The 17488-nt window shown below is 41.7% G+C and overlaps 1 pseudogene; it reads right to left on the reverse strand.

The window, feature by feature from the left end:
* Positions 1–3284: 3284 nt before the first annotated feature.
* On the reverse strand, positions 3285–4225 carry LOC101331225 (stAR-related lipid transfer protein 6-like; annotated as a pseudogene).
* Positions 4226–17488: the final 13263 nt, after the last annotated feature.

Consider the following 17488-nt stretch of genomic DNA (forward strand, 5'->3'; position numbering starts at 1 on the left):
AAAGAAGCATTAATCTAATATTTCAGAATTCAATATCACCTTCTCTTTTAAATAACTCTACTTGATTCAACTTTAGGAACTAATTTATACAGAAGCCCTCCGGCTTAGTAGACGGAGTTAGGTCTGGAAGTTGGGAGATGCTTTTTACTGCTCATTTACTAAGGACCCTTGGGGGAAAAGACGTTACTTATCATTTCTTTCCTGGAATAGTAGAACTGAAAGGATCCATAAAGGTCATTTAGTCTATTTCCTGGGACACACAGAGGAAGAGGGACTTGTATAGATTGGCACTATACATTAGTGGTCAAGTCAGAGCTGAAGGCTGCTTCCTGACCCTAATCTATGTGATACAAGTCAAAGTGGTGGTGACCTTGGTTGGTGGATTGGCTGGGAAGAGGTAGGAAGAAATTCTCTTAGGTGATAGAAATATTCTCTATCTTGATCTAGATGGTGGTTGCTGGAAAGTATACACATGTAAAAATTCCCCAGTTCTACACCTAAGATTTACACATTTTACTAAGCATAACATTATACTTCAGAAAAAAGGAAAAAACTGAATGCAATATTTTAATGAAACTACCTAGTTCCTCATCCATTATTTTATTCTTTCTATTTCTTACATGTCTGCAATTTTTCTGATTACAAAATAATACATAGTAAAAATTCCAACATATCAGAAATGTAAAACCTTAGATAATGAATATCTTTCAAAATGCCATTCTCTAGAGAAGAAATATTGTTAAAATTTTATTATTCCTAGGGTGTATTTTCATTTTAAAAAGCAGCTCCTTTGAGAGTACAGAAATACTAAGTGTTGCCCCCTGGTTCATAATCTCTAGGAAATAGTGGAGAAGTGGTGACAAGCTGCTATTGGAAGCCACACTGTCCCCTGGTTCTCAAGCTTCTTAAGCCCAGGTCTCCTTTTGGTTCTGGACAAGTCTTGGTTTTCTCCATCATTTGTTTTTGCCTAAACAAACTTCAGAGTTTGGGTCTTGTTTATCTTTTCGGTGACTCCTCCATTCTACCTTCCTTTTTGTGGCCATCTCTCCAACTGACATTAGAAAAGTATTACCATGTCACCAGTTCTTCCATTATTGAAGATTGTAAAACAGGTTCATGTTACTGCTCTGCTTCAAAGATCTGTTGCTAAACACTACAGAAGAGGGAACAAAAGGTGTAACGTAAGTAACCAACCAAGAACTGACAGTCTCAGGGAGCTGTGAACACAGGTCTCGCTTATAAGATACAGGTAGCAAGGTTTTAAATTTCTTCACATTCCCATTCCCATTAGCAGAGGGTAAGCAGTTGATTTTGTCTCCTTTTAAATCCCACACGTTGGATAGGGAGATAATGAGGATAGAAATTAGCTTGTCTGCTTGAACTTGGAACTTGCCAGCTTGTCCTTTCCTTCTCTTCCTCTCCTGACCATTTCGATCCTGAATAAAAATTGGTGGGTCCAAGCAGGGTAAGTGTTAGAGCTTAGAGCATCTGGTTGTGCTAGAAAGCTAAGGAAGTGCTCAAAGAATGATGTGGACACATCAGAAGGACACAGAGCATCAAAATAAGCAATGATAGTAAAAGACTATAAGCCACATTATATACATGTTGACTATGAGTCAATAAATGAATAAACTGAAAGTGTGAGGAAGAAGAGGATATTTACATAATTTCAAGGTACCTTGAAATGCCTGTTAATTAAAAAGGGGAAAAGATCAGCTTTACAGTGGGTAAGTCTGGCAGACTCTAACTGAGTGATCAAAGTGCACATCAACAGTAATGGAACACATTGAAGATCATACGCAATGAGAAGAACACAGCACCACTCCTGTGATATTCCTGCCAGAGATGAAAAAACTAGATCTAGTTGTGAGGAAACATCAGGAAACATAAACTGAGGGATATTCTACCAAATAACTAAGCAGTAATCTTCAAAACTTCAAGGCCACGAAAGTGTTTCAAATAGAAATAATTAAAGAGACATGCATTGTGTGATTCCGAACTGTATCCTTTTGCTATAAAGGATAAAGGACATTATTGTAACAATTGGTGAAATTTGAATCGAGCCTGAGGAGGAAATGGTGGCAACTTATGAATGTGAATTTCCTGATTTTAATGGTTGTGCTGTGTTCATGGGGAAGAATTTTCTTGTGTTTTGGAAATATTGGTGGGGAGATTAAAAAAGTATGATGTCAGCAACATATTCTCAAATAGTTCAGAGGGGGAAAAGTTTTTGTATGATACTTGCAGCTCTTCCGTAAGTTTGAGATAATTTCAAAATTAAAAAAAAAAAATTCTAATTGGATGCCATGATTTAAACAGTTCCTAGAGATAACGTTCTACTTTAAGGCAAAATACACTACCTGCCTTTCCCTTGCTTCTGTTTCTCTAAGATTATCTGCTTGTGAATCACTATGCTGTATACCTAAAACTTACATAATATTGCAAATCAGCTATACCTCAGTTTAAAAAAAAAAAGAATATGTCTAACTAAAAAAAAAAAAAAAGATTGGGAGTTTGAGGTGCTTGTGTGAGTGGAGAAAAAGGGATTATGTGACATCTTGATATGGAGGAAGGCAGGAGAATCAGCAGGTCCACATGGTTTCCTTGCACCATCTGCTGCCTCCTCTGGTTTCTGAGGCATTGTCTTTGTCACTGATTGCAGCTAATATCTACCATCAACCGGTATTTCTCTCTGGGCTTGGTTTCTCTCTGAGCTTGGTTAATCTAGTGACGCTCCCTGGCTGCCCCTACATTATCTTAGCTCTTACTCACATTTTAGACGCTTCTGAGTCTCTATGCCCTCTCTCTGGCCCCCTGAAACAAGCAGTTCAGTCCAACTTTTACTGTGGAGTTTCCCCTCCCCTTGCTATATGGCCCTGGGGCAAGTCATCTGCCTCAAAAAATCAGCCATTCTTGAGATTTCCTTCTAGGACGTAATGCAGGTCTACATCTATAGGAGCCCCTGGCCTCATGGGTTTCTTCAGATCATCTAAAAGTGCTTAGTATTTAAATAGAAATAATGTGGTATATTCTAAATGAGGATTTAGAGCTGCTTAGAGAAACTAAATATCATGGCCTTTCTCTATCTAATTGTGTTGCCAAATTTATTTATTTTTTCGAGATTAAAAACTATAATGCTTCTCTTGTACAACTATGAGCTCTCATTTTCACAAAGTACCTTCAGTAGTTTGTTCAAGAATACTGTTTAGAATAGTGTAACAGTATTTATGCATATTGACTTAGAAGTAAAAGGCAGTAACTGTCACACATGATTTTCAATGGCCTCATTTCTTCTTTAGGAATGATGAATGCCCATTATGATGACATCCACGTCCTGGGAATTTTGTTTGCCTTTATTCCATCTTTTACATTGAGGATGAAGCTTACTAAATTGGAAGACATGGTTGCTTAAATTATTGACGGGGCCAATTTTCCTCTCATTTCTTTCTGGACAAACATCACTAGTTTGAAATACGCTGGGTTCTCTGGCAGAGGTGAACACATATAGCCACAAGCATGGTTACAACCACGAATATAATTTGAAGCTGGAGGATATGCTGGGAAATACACACTAGAAGAACTGATAATATCCATATTCCCTTTGTAGTGCTTCAAATACACTAAGTCGATAAAATCTCGGGGGGATATTGAGCCCCATGGCAAAACTTTGTGTAATTGTATAACACATGAATGTGTCCAAATCAATTTTTTGTACCATGTTGTACACTTTTCAATGATTTGTCCCATGTAATTCTGTTTTCAGGTTTGTAGAGGAAATCAGATAGTTTAGATGTTTACTCCAGAATTATTCCTTCAACACGATATAGATTTCCACGGAATTTTTCAGAAGCCTTGCTGGAAACAGTTGTCTTTTTCTCAAAGGGGAATAAAAATGCACAAATAAGTTAGTGAAGTCTTAACCACTTTCCAGCCTGATGTTTCTTTCTCTTTTTTTGTTTTTTACCGTACGCGGGCCTCTCACTGCTGTGGCCTCTCCCTTTGCGGAGCACAGGCTCCAGACGCGCAGGCTCAGCGGCCATGGCTCACGGGCCCAGCCGCTCCGCGGCATGTGAGATCCTCCCGGACCGGGGCACGAACCCGTGTCCCCTGCATCGGCAGGCGGACCCTCAACCACTGCGCCACCAGGGAAGCCCCAGCCTTTTGTTTCTTGATAGTAACCTAAAACTTCGTGAGCAGTTTGTTGGGCAAGTGCTTTATAGTCCATCTACATTTCCTAGTATATCTAGTCCAGAATTTTAATAACTATTAGGACTCTTCTCCAAATCCTTGTGGTGCTCTCCATACCTTTCAACCTGGTGATGTAACATCGGATGAGCTGGAACATATTCAGATGGAGTAATGGTCAAGGATATCTTCACCCACAGGGTCAGCGGATAATAAACACAAACCAAGATTGAGATGGCATCTTTTTCTGATAAGTTGAAACTGGATTCTTCGCACCTCATATCCTGTCCCAGTCTTGTATACAGGTTCACACATGTTGTTAAGTGGGTCTTTACATCTATTTGTATAATCTCCCTCTTTCTGGGCTGCTTGACTGGGTCCCCAATCCGTACTGGATCAGTGCCATTCTTCCCTGGGAATCAAGGTCCCCAAGGAGTTTGTTAAGTCCCATCCCTGGCCAAACTCCCTCCTCCAATCCCGCGTCTGCTTTGAGGGTGAGGGGCCGGCTGGAAACCCAGGAAGGCCGGGCTCAGGGATGGGAAGGGGAAGGCGCTGAAGAGGAGGGGAAAAATGTGGTCGGGGGATCTGCCCCTCCGGCCCGATTCGGTGTCTTATCCTGGGAGGGGGTGCTCTGAAAAGCGGGGAGGCCGAGCGTGTTGTAAGGACTGGGGCTGTAGGGCTGGCTGTCAGCGACCGAAACGGCAGCCGCCAGTGCCCCAGGTCCCCACCCCCGCCCCGTCCCCTCTCGAAGTCCCGGGAAACTGGCCGAAGGAACCTCAGCCTGTCATGCGCAGACCGGTCGCGGAGAGCCGTGACCGAGGTGGGGAGGGCGTGCGGGGTAGCTACGCGGAGGTAGCCACGCGGAGGTAGCCCAGAACCTCCCCACCCGAGAAAAACCCGGAGGGAGAAACTACACTTCGCAGCAGGGAGAGCGACTTAACGGCCCGCCCCACCCCATGCCCCTGCCCCCCGCCCCTCGCCCCTCGCCCAGCTAGCCCCAACGCCCGAGCGCCACCCATCGCCAAATTTATTTTGACACGGTCGGTATGTGGAATTCAGCCCACCAGGGGATCTCTTTCCAGAGTCTGAAATGGGAATGGACAATGTTTGCTCTGCTCTCAGGCTTCACCAGAGCTTAACTAATACATCTCCTCTCTGCAGGCTGAAGCCCAGAGCTGAGAAGTCAGGACACATGGGTCTGCCCACTACCCCCAACTGTCTTTGTGCCCTGTGTACCTTCCTTTTTCCACCATCCTTCTGGCCCAGGGAGAGAAGACTTTCCTCCAGATCACTTCCTCCTACCTTTGCATTCCCGCCACAAGGCGAGCCATTCATGGTGGGCCAGTCTTTCATCCGTACAAGACACACTCCCAGTCTCAGTTGTTAGACCTTTGTCTTGGTATAGAGCTTAACTCCCTGCCTTAGGGCATTTAACTGCAGCTTGATCTAAGATATTTAAAGCAGCAAAGACACCAGGAGATCTAATTATCTTATATAATGTTTGTTATGACACTGTTATTCCTGGATGTAAAATTCTCTTTCCTAGGACGTATGGAAACCAGTGATCCTGCAAAAGCCCAGAGCCCAGGTTGGCCGTGGTGCAATGAACAAAATAGAGGCCCTATATTCTACTCCCTGTCCTGTCAATGAACCATCTATCTCCTGCAAGCTGGTTAACATCCCTGAGCTCTGGCTTTCCTACTGGTTAAATGGAAATGTTAAAGATAAAAATCTAAATTTACAAAATACTTTTTTTTTAAAGTCTCTTTATTGGAGTACAATTGCTTTACAATGGTGTGTTAGTTTCTGCTTCATAACAAAGTGAATCAGCTATACATATACATATATCCCCCAAAATACTTTTCTTGATAGTCTCTTATTAAAAGGGGTAATTAACTTGAATAGACATATAAGTGATGTAGTATAATTCAGTAAAAAGAAAAGAGGTGGGTAATAAGAGGCTGGAGTCTAGTCCCCTCACTGTCATTAAGGAACTTTGGTACTTTAGACAATCACTTTCTGGGCCTTAGTTTCAACATGTGTCAAAGGAAAATAATAATATCCATCTGTGTGTATAAGGATAGAAAAGCACTAAGAGATTTAAATGAAATAAATTTTTAAATGATTTACGTGTTGCTATATAAATAGAACCGTGTTAAATTTACCAGATTTTCTATAAAATCATTCTTAGAATCTATGCAGGGGAACATTTTATCTGTTGAAGACAATTAAAAATAGGTCCATATAATACAGGTTAAAGCCCTGGAGATAAACTCAGTCCTTTAATGAAGTCTGCTGCAGAGCAAAGAGTGTAAGAGCACTACCCCAATTGACTATTTAATGCCTGATTAAATACAGGATGGCCTGTGAAAGTAACAAGCAAACTATTCAGGCAGTGGGATACGTTTTGAGAGAGGGGGCAGTGGAAATAATCCCTATAGAGAATTTAAAAAATACTAAAACCAACAAAAAGTCAACCTACTTTTTTATTACTACCATGTGCTAGTGATTGTAAACCATATCAGTGATCATATACCACCCCTTTCAGGATGGACCACAGCTCTGCCCAGTCCCCCCACCCTGCCCTTGTTATAGCACTGTGTTCAGGAGTAGAGGTGGAACTTCATTCCTGCAAGGACAATCTACAGGCTATAGGACACAACACCTCTTTATACACACACACACACACACACACACACACACACACACACACACACTCATTTGGCAGTACCCGTTTGACCTTCCTGACCCAAGATCTAGAGGATCTTATAAGATTTGCAACAGAAGCTTGTCTACAAAAGTTGGAGCTCTGCCATGCTTACCGGCAGCCGAATTGGAAAGATCAAATCTGGGGAGGCCAATGTCTCCTGGAATGTGAAGAGCTGGCTTTGACTGAAGATGAAATTTTATGAAACTCTTCTATGGCGGACCATCTTTATCAACTTCTTGCTCTTGCTTCGTATTTTAGTTTTGAACTATTTTCTCTCATTGCTTCTCACTTTCTTTTTGACTTCCCATAGTTAGCCAGCTAATGAATCATTTATAACTTGCCATTAACAGCCAAGTTCTAATATGTCTAGATATGATTTCTATGTGTTTTTCAGACACAGCTTATAGGATTTTTTTAAACTGCTCTGGGGGTTCTTTTAAACTCTCAAAATCTGCAAAATTCAAGTACAGAATCTCAATATAAGACTGAAAACTTTCCTATAGAAAGTATTGATAATTAATAACTAGATGATTTAAAAAGTCTTTGCTGAAAGGAATAATATGTACTTGCAAGCATAATGGGAGTTTTCAGTTTATTTCCATTTGTTCACTTATTATGTCTATCTTCCTTGAAGTCTATAAACCTAAATAGAAGAGCTGTTTTAAGCATTTGTTTGCTAATTTCAACCCCTCAGTCATCTCTGGGTCTGTTCCTATTGACTACTACTCACGTCCCCCTGTTATGGGCCACATCTTTTTGGCTTTTTTAAGATAACTACCTAGTAATTTTTAAATTATATGCTAGACATTGGAAATGCTGCATTTTTAAGAGTCTGGTTGTTTTTCTTCCAGGAAGGAGTGCTGAATTTTTTTACGGCAGGAATAATTGACTGCCAGATCAGCGGGATACCTTGGAGGCTTGTTTTTAAGCTTTGTTAGATGGGGTCTAGCGCAGCCCTTAGTGGAGAGCCTGGTCCCACTGGCTGCCAGGGTAAAGCCCACAGTGTTCAACAAAGTCTCTTCACTCAGGATGGTCGTGCTCTGTGGGAAGTCCAAAACCTCCTGTGAGATCACAGAACCCCCATAGCTGTTTTCTGCCAGTCTCACTGAGCTGCGCTGTGTGTAAGAATTGTATTTGGACGAAGATAAGAGGACCAATAGGTGGATTTCTCGAGCTCCTTCTCTGTGTGACTCCCTGCTCCTGGTACCCTAGCCCACAAGTCCCAGCTGCCTCAGCATCTCTACTCTGATCTCTGCTCTTCAGTCAGCTCAGTGAAACTGCTTGGGCTTCCCCTCCCCCTCCCAGACAGTGCCCCAGGCTAAAGGCCATCCATCCATCAAGGGCTCACTTAATGACTTTTTCTTCTCTCAGGAGTCAGATTCTTGAACTGCCTGTTATCCAATGTCTGGAAACAGTTACTTCACGTTTTATGCCTGCTTTTGTGTTTGTTTAAAGCACAAGTCTAGACCTGACAGTACCACAAGCGAAGACTCGTTTGCTTGCTCTTACTTCTCGGTTTTCAGTGTAGTCATATTTTTTTAAATACTTCTTATTGATCTTTTAAAAAGTATTATCTGTGGCATGATTTTCCAAAGTGTGTTCCATGAAAAATTTAAAAGACTCTGTATTAAAATAGCTTGGAAAATGCATTTATCTTGACGGCAGGACACCTCAGAGCTGTAAAAAGCTAATATGGATTGTAAATTTTCAAGGGACTATATTATTTGCATTTTTCAAATTCATTTGACCACAGGATCCATTTTTAACAGATGGCCTTATGGGAGTACTAGACAATGGACCACTTTTAGGGTATTGCTGCTCTGTGGCTTCTATTTATTAATTTTATTAAAAATTTATACACCTAATTAAAAGGCAAGTATGGTTATAACTATCTTCTAAATTAATTTTTAGAGGGAAAATAAGCTTAGCTTCTTCTTCCTCTCTCTAATCTGCTTCCAGCCAAAATTATTCCAGGAAGTCCTCAAGAAATCTATGAAGATACGTGTGTACATATACGTAGATTCCCAACGGTTAAGTTTGCAGTTGGGCCCTTTCAATATTTTATGTATCATGAAAAAAGGAGAGTTTTAAAGGGAGAAGTGTAATTTTACATGATGAAAACATGGGTTTCATTTTGACATTTTTTTTTCTAAAAGAAGAAGGCAGGTTTTTTTAGATACTTTATGTCAGTATCTCTCATTTGGTGAAGTTATTGTCTTATTGTGCTGTTTGATAAACGAGGTATCACTAAAGATGTGAGCATGACGAGCCTTCAGGTGCAGCAGCTGTTGGATCTCTTCATCATTAATAATTAAATTATTTTAAGTATTTCTTACAGCTCACACAAAGATCTGGGCACAGCTGGTCTGGTTGGGGAGCAATTCTAGGAATTCCTACCGCAAGTCTAGGAATTATATGGAAACAGCCCAGGTAACAGACACGAGCATGATTGACTGAGGGAGATTCAAGGCCCAGGGTGCAATCTCATTCTTCCATTAACGTCTGCCAAGCAGCGTTCCTCTCTGGACCTCAGTTTCCCCAACAGGACAATGAGTTCCTTGGACTAGGGGATTTCAGAGTTTCTTTCTAGCTCTTACATTCTCCGGATCTTGTTGAATAATACTATATTAACTAAAAAGTGGTAAGAATGTCACTTCTAGAAAGCATTCCCTCTATGCCTGGAGTAGGAGAGATGTGTTCTGAAAAACACTAGAAAATATGGCTGTTGAGCAATTTGTGGGTTCATTTTAGCCTTACGCCTGTAAACAGAAAAATTCTTACCCTTCATGTTTGTCCTTCATGACTTAAATAATTCCCTGAATCACAATCAATTTGTCATCTGTCAAAACCTCACATTTCAGTCCCTGTCAAGTGACAGAGGTGATCGCTTTTCTCCTAGAAGTTTATTCCATGTTCCTTCCTACAGATAGCAGAAGATTATAAAGCAGGAAGGAGACGTTCTCCTCAAAGATACAATAGAATTTTGCAGAGAACCAGAACAAAAGGTTTTTAAATCCCTAAATGAAGCCAGGAGGAAAAAAATAAGTTATTCTGGTTTTAGTTGCTAACAAAGGCAGAGAAAGAAAAAATCAGTTGCTACGTTACCTCTCCATTAGCCAAGCTCAGCACAAAGTGAAAAAGGATTTCCTGATACAGCTCTATATTATCTTCAACTGCATTATTGGTTTAGATCATAGCAGAAAAGAAAAATCAAAGATCAAGGCTTTGTTTTCCCTGGAGCCTCAGATGCATCCGATAGTATATCTATCTGTAGGAGTATTATATATGGACACCATAGTATGCTCTGTGTTCTTGTCCTGTCCAAGGGCCTGGTGAACCTGCGGAGTTGCAAGGTGTGATTCCTGGGCCTTCACTACCCGAGGCAATGCATTTCCCCAGAGTGGTGGAGCGCCTTACCTGAGGGTGGTGCAGACAGGAGACAGGGCTCATGGGTGGAAATGCAGCAGGAGGTTAGCCCTGAGGGTCAAGGCAAGTCCATGACGGGGAAAAGGAGACTTGAAGTCTAACTCAAGGAAAATGAGCAACAGAGTGCTGTCCCCTCGCTAGCCCATTGGTTCAGCTTTCTTGTTTTGGAGTCCCATAGGGCATAGTGGCTAAGCACAGACTGTGGCAGAGAAAGCCGCTTACTAACGATACGAACTGGGGCGAGTTGCTTAACTCCTCTGAACTTCTGTTTCCTCCTCTGTAAGATGAGGATAATAAATATAATAAAAATAAAAGAGGTGAGGATAATAACCTTAAACTTAAGATGGTGAGGAGTATTAAAAGAATGAATGCAAGTAAACTGCTTAGTACCTGGCTTATCAAAGTTAAATGTTAGAACTACTACAATCACATCCTACTGTCCTCTAGCTTTGACTGCTTCTAGCTATTCTTAGTGGCTTCTAGAATATAAGCTCCAAGGGGGCACAGATCGCATCCTTCAGGTTCAGGATTGTATCTTCAGCCTAGTAGAGTACCTGGCATATGGTAGGTACTTCATGAATAACTGCTGAATAAATAAATGAATTAATAAATGAACGAATTTCTAATCAGCCCTCTTGGACAGCTTGCCTCCATCTCTCTGAGGGAGGGTCAGGCAGCCACCAAGCACTAGTGCATTCCAAGGTGAAGGGCTCTGACCCTGCCTGGTTTGGCCAGGGACTCTGACACATGCCTGATCATTCATATTATATGGCTCTAGTGATGTAGGCAAATGTACTTGCTTTTTATTACGGTTTCCAGCAGTTTGGTCCAAGTCTCTTTTTGTATGTGTGTGGGAGTGTACCATGTATCTGTCTTTGGTATTTTCACATTACCATTTTAAAATTCATGGTGCAGGGCCAATTGAGTAGTAATATCACTTTGTCCTGTCTCCCATATATTTCCCCAAAGGGAGCAATTACAGCAGGCATTTCACTTCATCTGCTCTTCTACAGCAGAGAGTATCTGTACACAGACAACTCGTTATCCTGACACAAATTTTCCACACTGAGACTCAGCCACTTGAAATCTGCTTTAAAGCCCTGTCCATGCGATGACTACCATGTTTTAATATGTCTCTTGTGGGATCTCATTTCACAGGCAAGGAAAAGAGAGAAAAGATGGGTGAATAGAAGAAGGCATGTCAGTGGTGATACAAACAGCAGGCTCGGGAGCTGACGACTGTATTGGTGGAGGATAACGCAGAGGGTCAGAGAGGAGTTGGAGGGATGAAGGAGGTGGGCAGGAAAGCAGCTAATCACCAGCAGCCTCCCACAGTGAGCTGTTCATACTTCTTATTATAGCATACACCACCTTTTATGCGATTTTTCTTTTTCTAAAAGTTGTTCCCTACCACTACACTGTAGACTTGAAGATGTAGACCTTGTCTTAGTCCAAGAGTCTAACATAGCTTCCGGCGTATAGTAATTCTTAAAAATTTTGAATGGGTGAGTGAATTAGTGGATAGAAGGATGGATGGATACCCAGAATAGAAGGGAGAAGGGAGAAAAGTGGAGGTTATTTAATAGGAGCTCTCCAAGTATTTAGTACCCAGAGTCGTTCCCAAAGTTGACCAAAGTTGACCTGGGTTCAGACTGAGGGAGCCTCTCCCCTGAGAAGGGGAGGATGGAGGGAGGCATAATTTTCAGTCAGTAGGTTGAGTTCAGTATGATAAAGTCCAAATATATCACCACCTGGGAACAACAATCAACATCTAGATTTGGAATTGGAGGCAGTAGCTTGAAAAAAAGTGGACAATAGTTCAGGATCCTTACTGGAAAAAGATATTGTTATCTAATTAGGTTTGATGTGTCTTCTTAGGAGGGCTTATGAGCAGACTGGCCAGTTCAAGTGTACCAACCAACATTGTCCTGCCAACCCATTGGTAATTAAAACCATAAGCTTTGGACTCGAAGCAATGAGGATGAAACCTGAATACTACCTCCACAGAGCTCTTTCTTACAGAAAAGCTAGGGCACTGGAGAATGATTTGATTGTATTTGAAAGGTGGAGGGGATGGAGACTTCAGCATAGCTTCAGGATTCAATAGGAGTATGGTTAGGCCTCAGAGTGTAACTCTTCTTGGACGAGGAGAAGCACACAGTGGTTGGTTTTGCTCTTATACTTGGGGTACCAGATACTACTATGCTGCCAGCCTGCAAATATGAAGATCTGAGGCAAAAGCTAGCACATTGCAGGAGAAGGCCATTCAACCTATGATAGGAATGCTGAGGGTTTTAAATTCCAGAATCTGAGATGGTTTTCCAGGAATAAAATTTCTACTGAAGGAGAAATACCAAGAGTACCTTATTTAGGGATGTTTTAAGGGTACACAGGGTGTGTTCTAATCATATATGCTGAGACACATAGACATGGAAGTGAGTGTGATGGAGGAGGAAGTTTGGTATATTCACAGGTCCCCAGAAACAGGAGACACAGCATGCCACTCTGTGGGACCACATGGAGAAGCACCAGGGTCAATCAGAGGCAGAAGGAGAGAGGGAAAACATGTGGAAGAGCCTTTATTGTATTTTTTTGTGGGATGGAATGGGTGAATCAGAGTAAGCAGGCTTAGAATGGCTATTTTGAATAATTGCAGCAGGCTCCAGGGTTTAAGGGCTGTCGCCAGTTACCTGCTACTTGGCTATGATAGTTGGCTTTATGTATCAACTTGGCGGAGCTATAGTACCCAGAGAGTTGGGCAAACATTATTCCAATGTTTCCGTGACAGTGTTTTTTTGGATGAGATTAACATTTACATCAGTGGACTTTGAGTAAAGCAGATTGCCCTCCCTAATGTGTGTGGGCCTCATCGAATCAGTTGAAGGCCTGACTAGAACAAAGACTGGTCTCCGCTGAGCAGGAAGTAATTCTGCCAGAAGTCTGTCTTTGTACTCAAACTGCAACTCTTCCCTGAGTTTCCAGCCTGCCAGCCTGCCCTGCAGATTTTAAGAGCCAATTCCTTACAATAAACTCTCTCTCTCTCTCCATACATACACACACACACACACACACACACACACACACACACACACACGCACACACACCATTGGTTCTGTTTCTGTAAAACCCCGACTAATTCACTGGACCTGGGGTGATCAGGTCAGATGGATAGCAGCCAGGAGTGGGAGTGTCCATCCAGGTGGTGGTTGGAGATGTGGATTGGTTGGTTTGCGTGCAAAAGGCACTCTCCCAGGAGAGCTGTTTACTACCTCTAGGAATTGGCTAAGCCTGGGAGCAGCAGTCCCTTCAGTGTCAGCAAGGCCTCAAATGTCAAAGCATCAAAATCAAGAAAATAAAGAGATACTTGGTCAATACAAGTGAGAAAGGGGAAAGCTATGGGAAACTGATGGAATAGATTGGGGGTCGTTCATATCTCCAAACAAAAATGTTTCAGTAGCTGTGACTGATGTGCAGAGACCAGCGAGTCCCCTGCTCTCAATGTTCTTATATTAGAATTGAATGAATGCCTGGAGAGAAGCAGTGGGAATTTTCAAATCTACAAGCCTACTAAAAGGCTGGCAAAATAATGACATGTTTGACGGGGCTGAGACTGGTAACTGAAGTAAAGAGAAGCTTGGCCAGGGGAATCTAAGCTCTTGGGAACTCAGACCTCAGACCATTTAGAACAGGTGGAGGCCAGGGCAACCGTGAGTGACTCCCTCAGCACCAAGTTCATCCAGACTGAGACCCACTTCCAAATGAGCCAGAGGAACTAGGCGCGGAAGAGATAGTTGCAGTAGTGCTACCTGCGGTGTTGCCAGGTTGTAACCCGAGGAGGAGTGAACCGGGTGGGTGGAGAGGCTGCACTAGCAATAAGAAAAGTGAGCACTTTTAAAAGGCACTGCCTTTTCGCTAATTTATCTACAGGCCCCATAATCTGCCTTTCAGATCGCTTGGCCTAATCTCTTGTAGTAGAGGTGGCTAGCTGTTTACCAAATTAATTTCCTCTGTCAATTAATTTTTGTGGGCAGCGTTTGACCACATTTTCCAGACTCTTTTACAGGTAGGTGTGGCCATATGACTCCATCAGTGGAATGTGAGCACAAGCGATGGCTATCGTTTCTAAGCTAAGGCTTTTAAGAAATAGGAATGCCTCCTCCGTGCTCTTTCCCCTTTACGGCTAACTGGGACGGCAACCCCCAGGGTGATCTTAGAAATCACAAGCTGAGGATGGCAGATGCACTGTCAGCGTGGGTCCCCAAATGACTGCATGGAGGAGAGCTGAACTGCAGACCAGGAACATCTACGTTGGACTATTATGTGAACAAGAAACATACTTTTGGAGCCATTGTTTACATTACATCTGTTTATTATCATGACCCTAACTGACGTAAGAATAAATGAAAAATTTTTTCTCTATTTATAAAGGACAAAGAGACCATTTCCCCCTTATCCCATTTCTTAGTATTTTTTTGGAGATGTAATGAATCTGAGGTTTTGATCTAACCTCTGGAATAAATGTAAATCTTCTTAGGAATTAAGCCCAGGCTACAGTTTTTATAATGTTGAGGTACCTCCAAGGCCATGAGCCAAATAACCTTTGGAATTAGCTCAGGGGCCTCTCATAAGATGAACAAAGACTGTCACAAGCTTCGTCCCCTTTGTCTCTCAAGAAGATAAAAAAGTTTTAATTGCTTTTTCCACCATTTTACTGTATAAATTCGAGTGAAACTCTGCTCAGACTTCGTAGTCACTTTTCTACCTTATGTGCATGGAAATCTGTTAATGTTCACTCAATAATAAATTGTGTTCCTCTCTCGCTCTCTCCTACATTGGTATAGAAGGCTCTTTTTTGTTGGCAGGATTAGATTATTTCTCCAACACCAACCAGAAACTGATTCTGGATGTGGGACCTTGCTATAACAAAACCCTAAAATATTTAAATTTAGCTCAGTGATCAAGCATCTGCTCAGGACGAAGCAGATATATCATGTTACACAGTGGCAAAATATTAGGTAATATTGTCACCTTTAGTAACTTGGAAGTCAGAGCAAGTGTCTTCTACATCTGTAGTTCTAGGGGGGTAGATTAGGAAAAATAAGAATGTTTGCATGTGCATTGCGTGTGTTAGTGCATTTAACAAGGTATTATAAAGAAGAAATAAGCCTGTACAGGGATTGGCTGGTTTGAAAGTAGAAATAAAAGGTGATAAGGATCTAAAAATTTAGGTCTGAAAAGTCCACTGCCTCTGGATTCCAAACTGGAAGAAACATAAGGGCTTTGAGCAGAGAAGGTCTATAAGAACTTACGAGTTTAATGAAGAAACTCAGTTCTGTAGCACAGATCAGATTAAGAATGCGTCCTTCCTGCCAAAGCCTATTGTTTTAGATCAGCTTAAGGGACTATTAGGTTGAGAGAATTCAACATAGGTGTGAAGAAATAAAGAAATACAGCCAGCTGGAGCACTAAGTCCAGGAAAGAACTTTGGGTATGGTCATTGGTCATTGGCACATGGAATTGACAGGCAACACACAGATCAGAAGCCTAGTGCTTTTGAGGAAAACACTTTGCTTAAAACAAACAAACAAACAAACAAAACTATAAGCTTGGTCTTAAAAACTCTTGACTGTAAAAATCTTTGAGCCTCCAACTTCCCAGAAGGTAGAGCTAGGGGCCATAGAAAACAATAGACTGGGGAGTTCATCCCAGAAACCAGGTCCAAGGTTTATTAAGAATTTTCTCCACTATAGAATAAGATTCTTCACAAGACCCATCTCTCAGTATCCCATCCTTGCCATGACCCACTGCCTCCTGAGTTGGCCTTACTTCCTTATCCTGAAAAGGAGCTTTCATTTGGGTGCCCTCTCCAGGACTGTCCCTGTATGGTGGGCCAGGGGGTCTGGTGGCAGGAAATTGTCTTTTCTATATTCCCAACCTCAAGGTGCCATAAACAGAAGAGGTGGAAAGAACCACATATCTCCAATAGATTCTGGCCTTAGAGAGGATAAGACGGGACTTTGGACTGTCTCACTTTGGGAGGAAGGCAAGTGAAACTTTGGGGAACAGATGGATAAAGAAGATACTAGGAAGTTATGCTCTATATTGACTTATTCAATTCTCCTTTTTCTCTTCTTCAAGTCTTCAGCAAACATCTTGAATATTTTTCAGCACTTTCAGAGATGGATTTTATTTTTTATTTTTATATTTTTCCCCAGACAGAGATACGTTTTAAGGCAGAGCAAATGGTGGAGATATGACTGGGTTACACACGCATCACATTTATTTAGCTAAATAAGCACAGCATAGGAAAGACACCACTAGTGACTCAGTCTTTTAAAATAAGTATTATGCTTTAATCTCTTACAATTAAAAATTGCCCCAAAGTCCTGATAGTAGCTTGTTTTCTCCATTTTCTGTTTTCATGAAGGAGCCCAGTTTGCTCAGTGTATACATAGGTTATTATTATTTCTTTTCAACTCCAGGGTATTTATGTCATGAGCTGCAAAGCCAAAGAAAGCTACAGTGTTCTCATAGAAAATGCATGCTTTTTTCTTCCACTGTGGGGATGGGGTGACCCACAGTTGCACTGGCTTAATCACTCCTGCACCTGGCAATCAATCACTCGTCTGAAGACTGCATCCCGTTAGGCATCAGAACAAAAAGGACTCTTGCCAAGCAGAAGCAGGGGCAGAAAATGCAATTCTGGTCTCTGACAGTGATTGAATATAGATTATGCCAAATCTTTGCCTGTTGTCCTTGGATATGAAACAGGCACGGAAAAGTTGCAGAATGAGTGGCTCATGCTTCCTTTAGAGCAAAACCGCCATGTTGTTTTTCATTGCACAATTTATCCACGTGGGACACAAAACTAGAGCTATATATTTTTCCTGGAGGAGGTATAGTATGATACGATATGAGAGGTATACTCCAAGTAGAAAGTTCAGTGGCAAAGAACTGGCTCTTAATGTTTCCACCCATGTGCAAGAGTTTTGTAAGTACTCTCTGAAAATTTAACCCTTCCCTTCTCCACTTAATCCCTCAACTGCCTACCTCATTCTGTTCCCTCCCCAAAAGAGTTCATTTAAACCCTGGTCCAAGCTAAATAGATCCTTCCTGGAAATCACAAAATCACAGAAGGTTGGGATAGGAAAATTCCATGAGTGATTT

Source organism: Tursiops truncatus, chromosome 4 (assembly GCF_011762595.2).
Source record: "Tursiops truncatus isolate mTurTru1 chromosome 4, mTurTru1.mat.Y, whole genome shotgun sequence".
NCBI lineage: Eukaryota > Metazoa > Chordata > Mammalia > Artiodactyla > Delphinidae > Tursiops > Tursiops truncatus.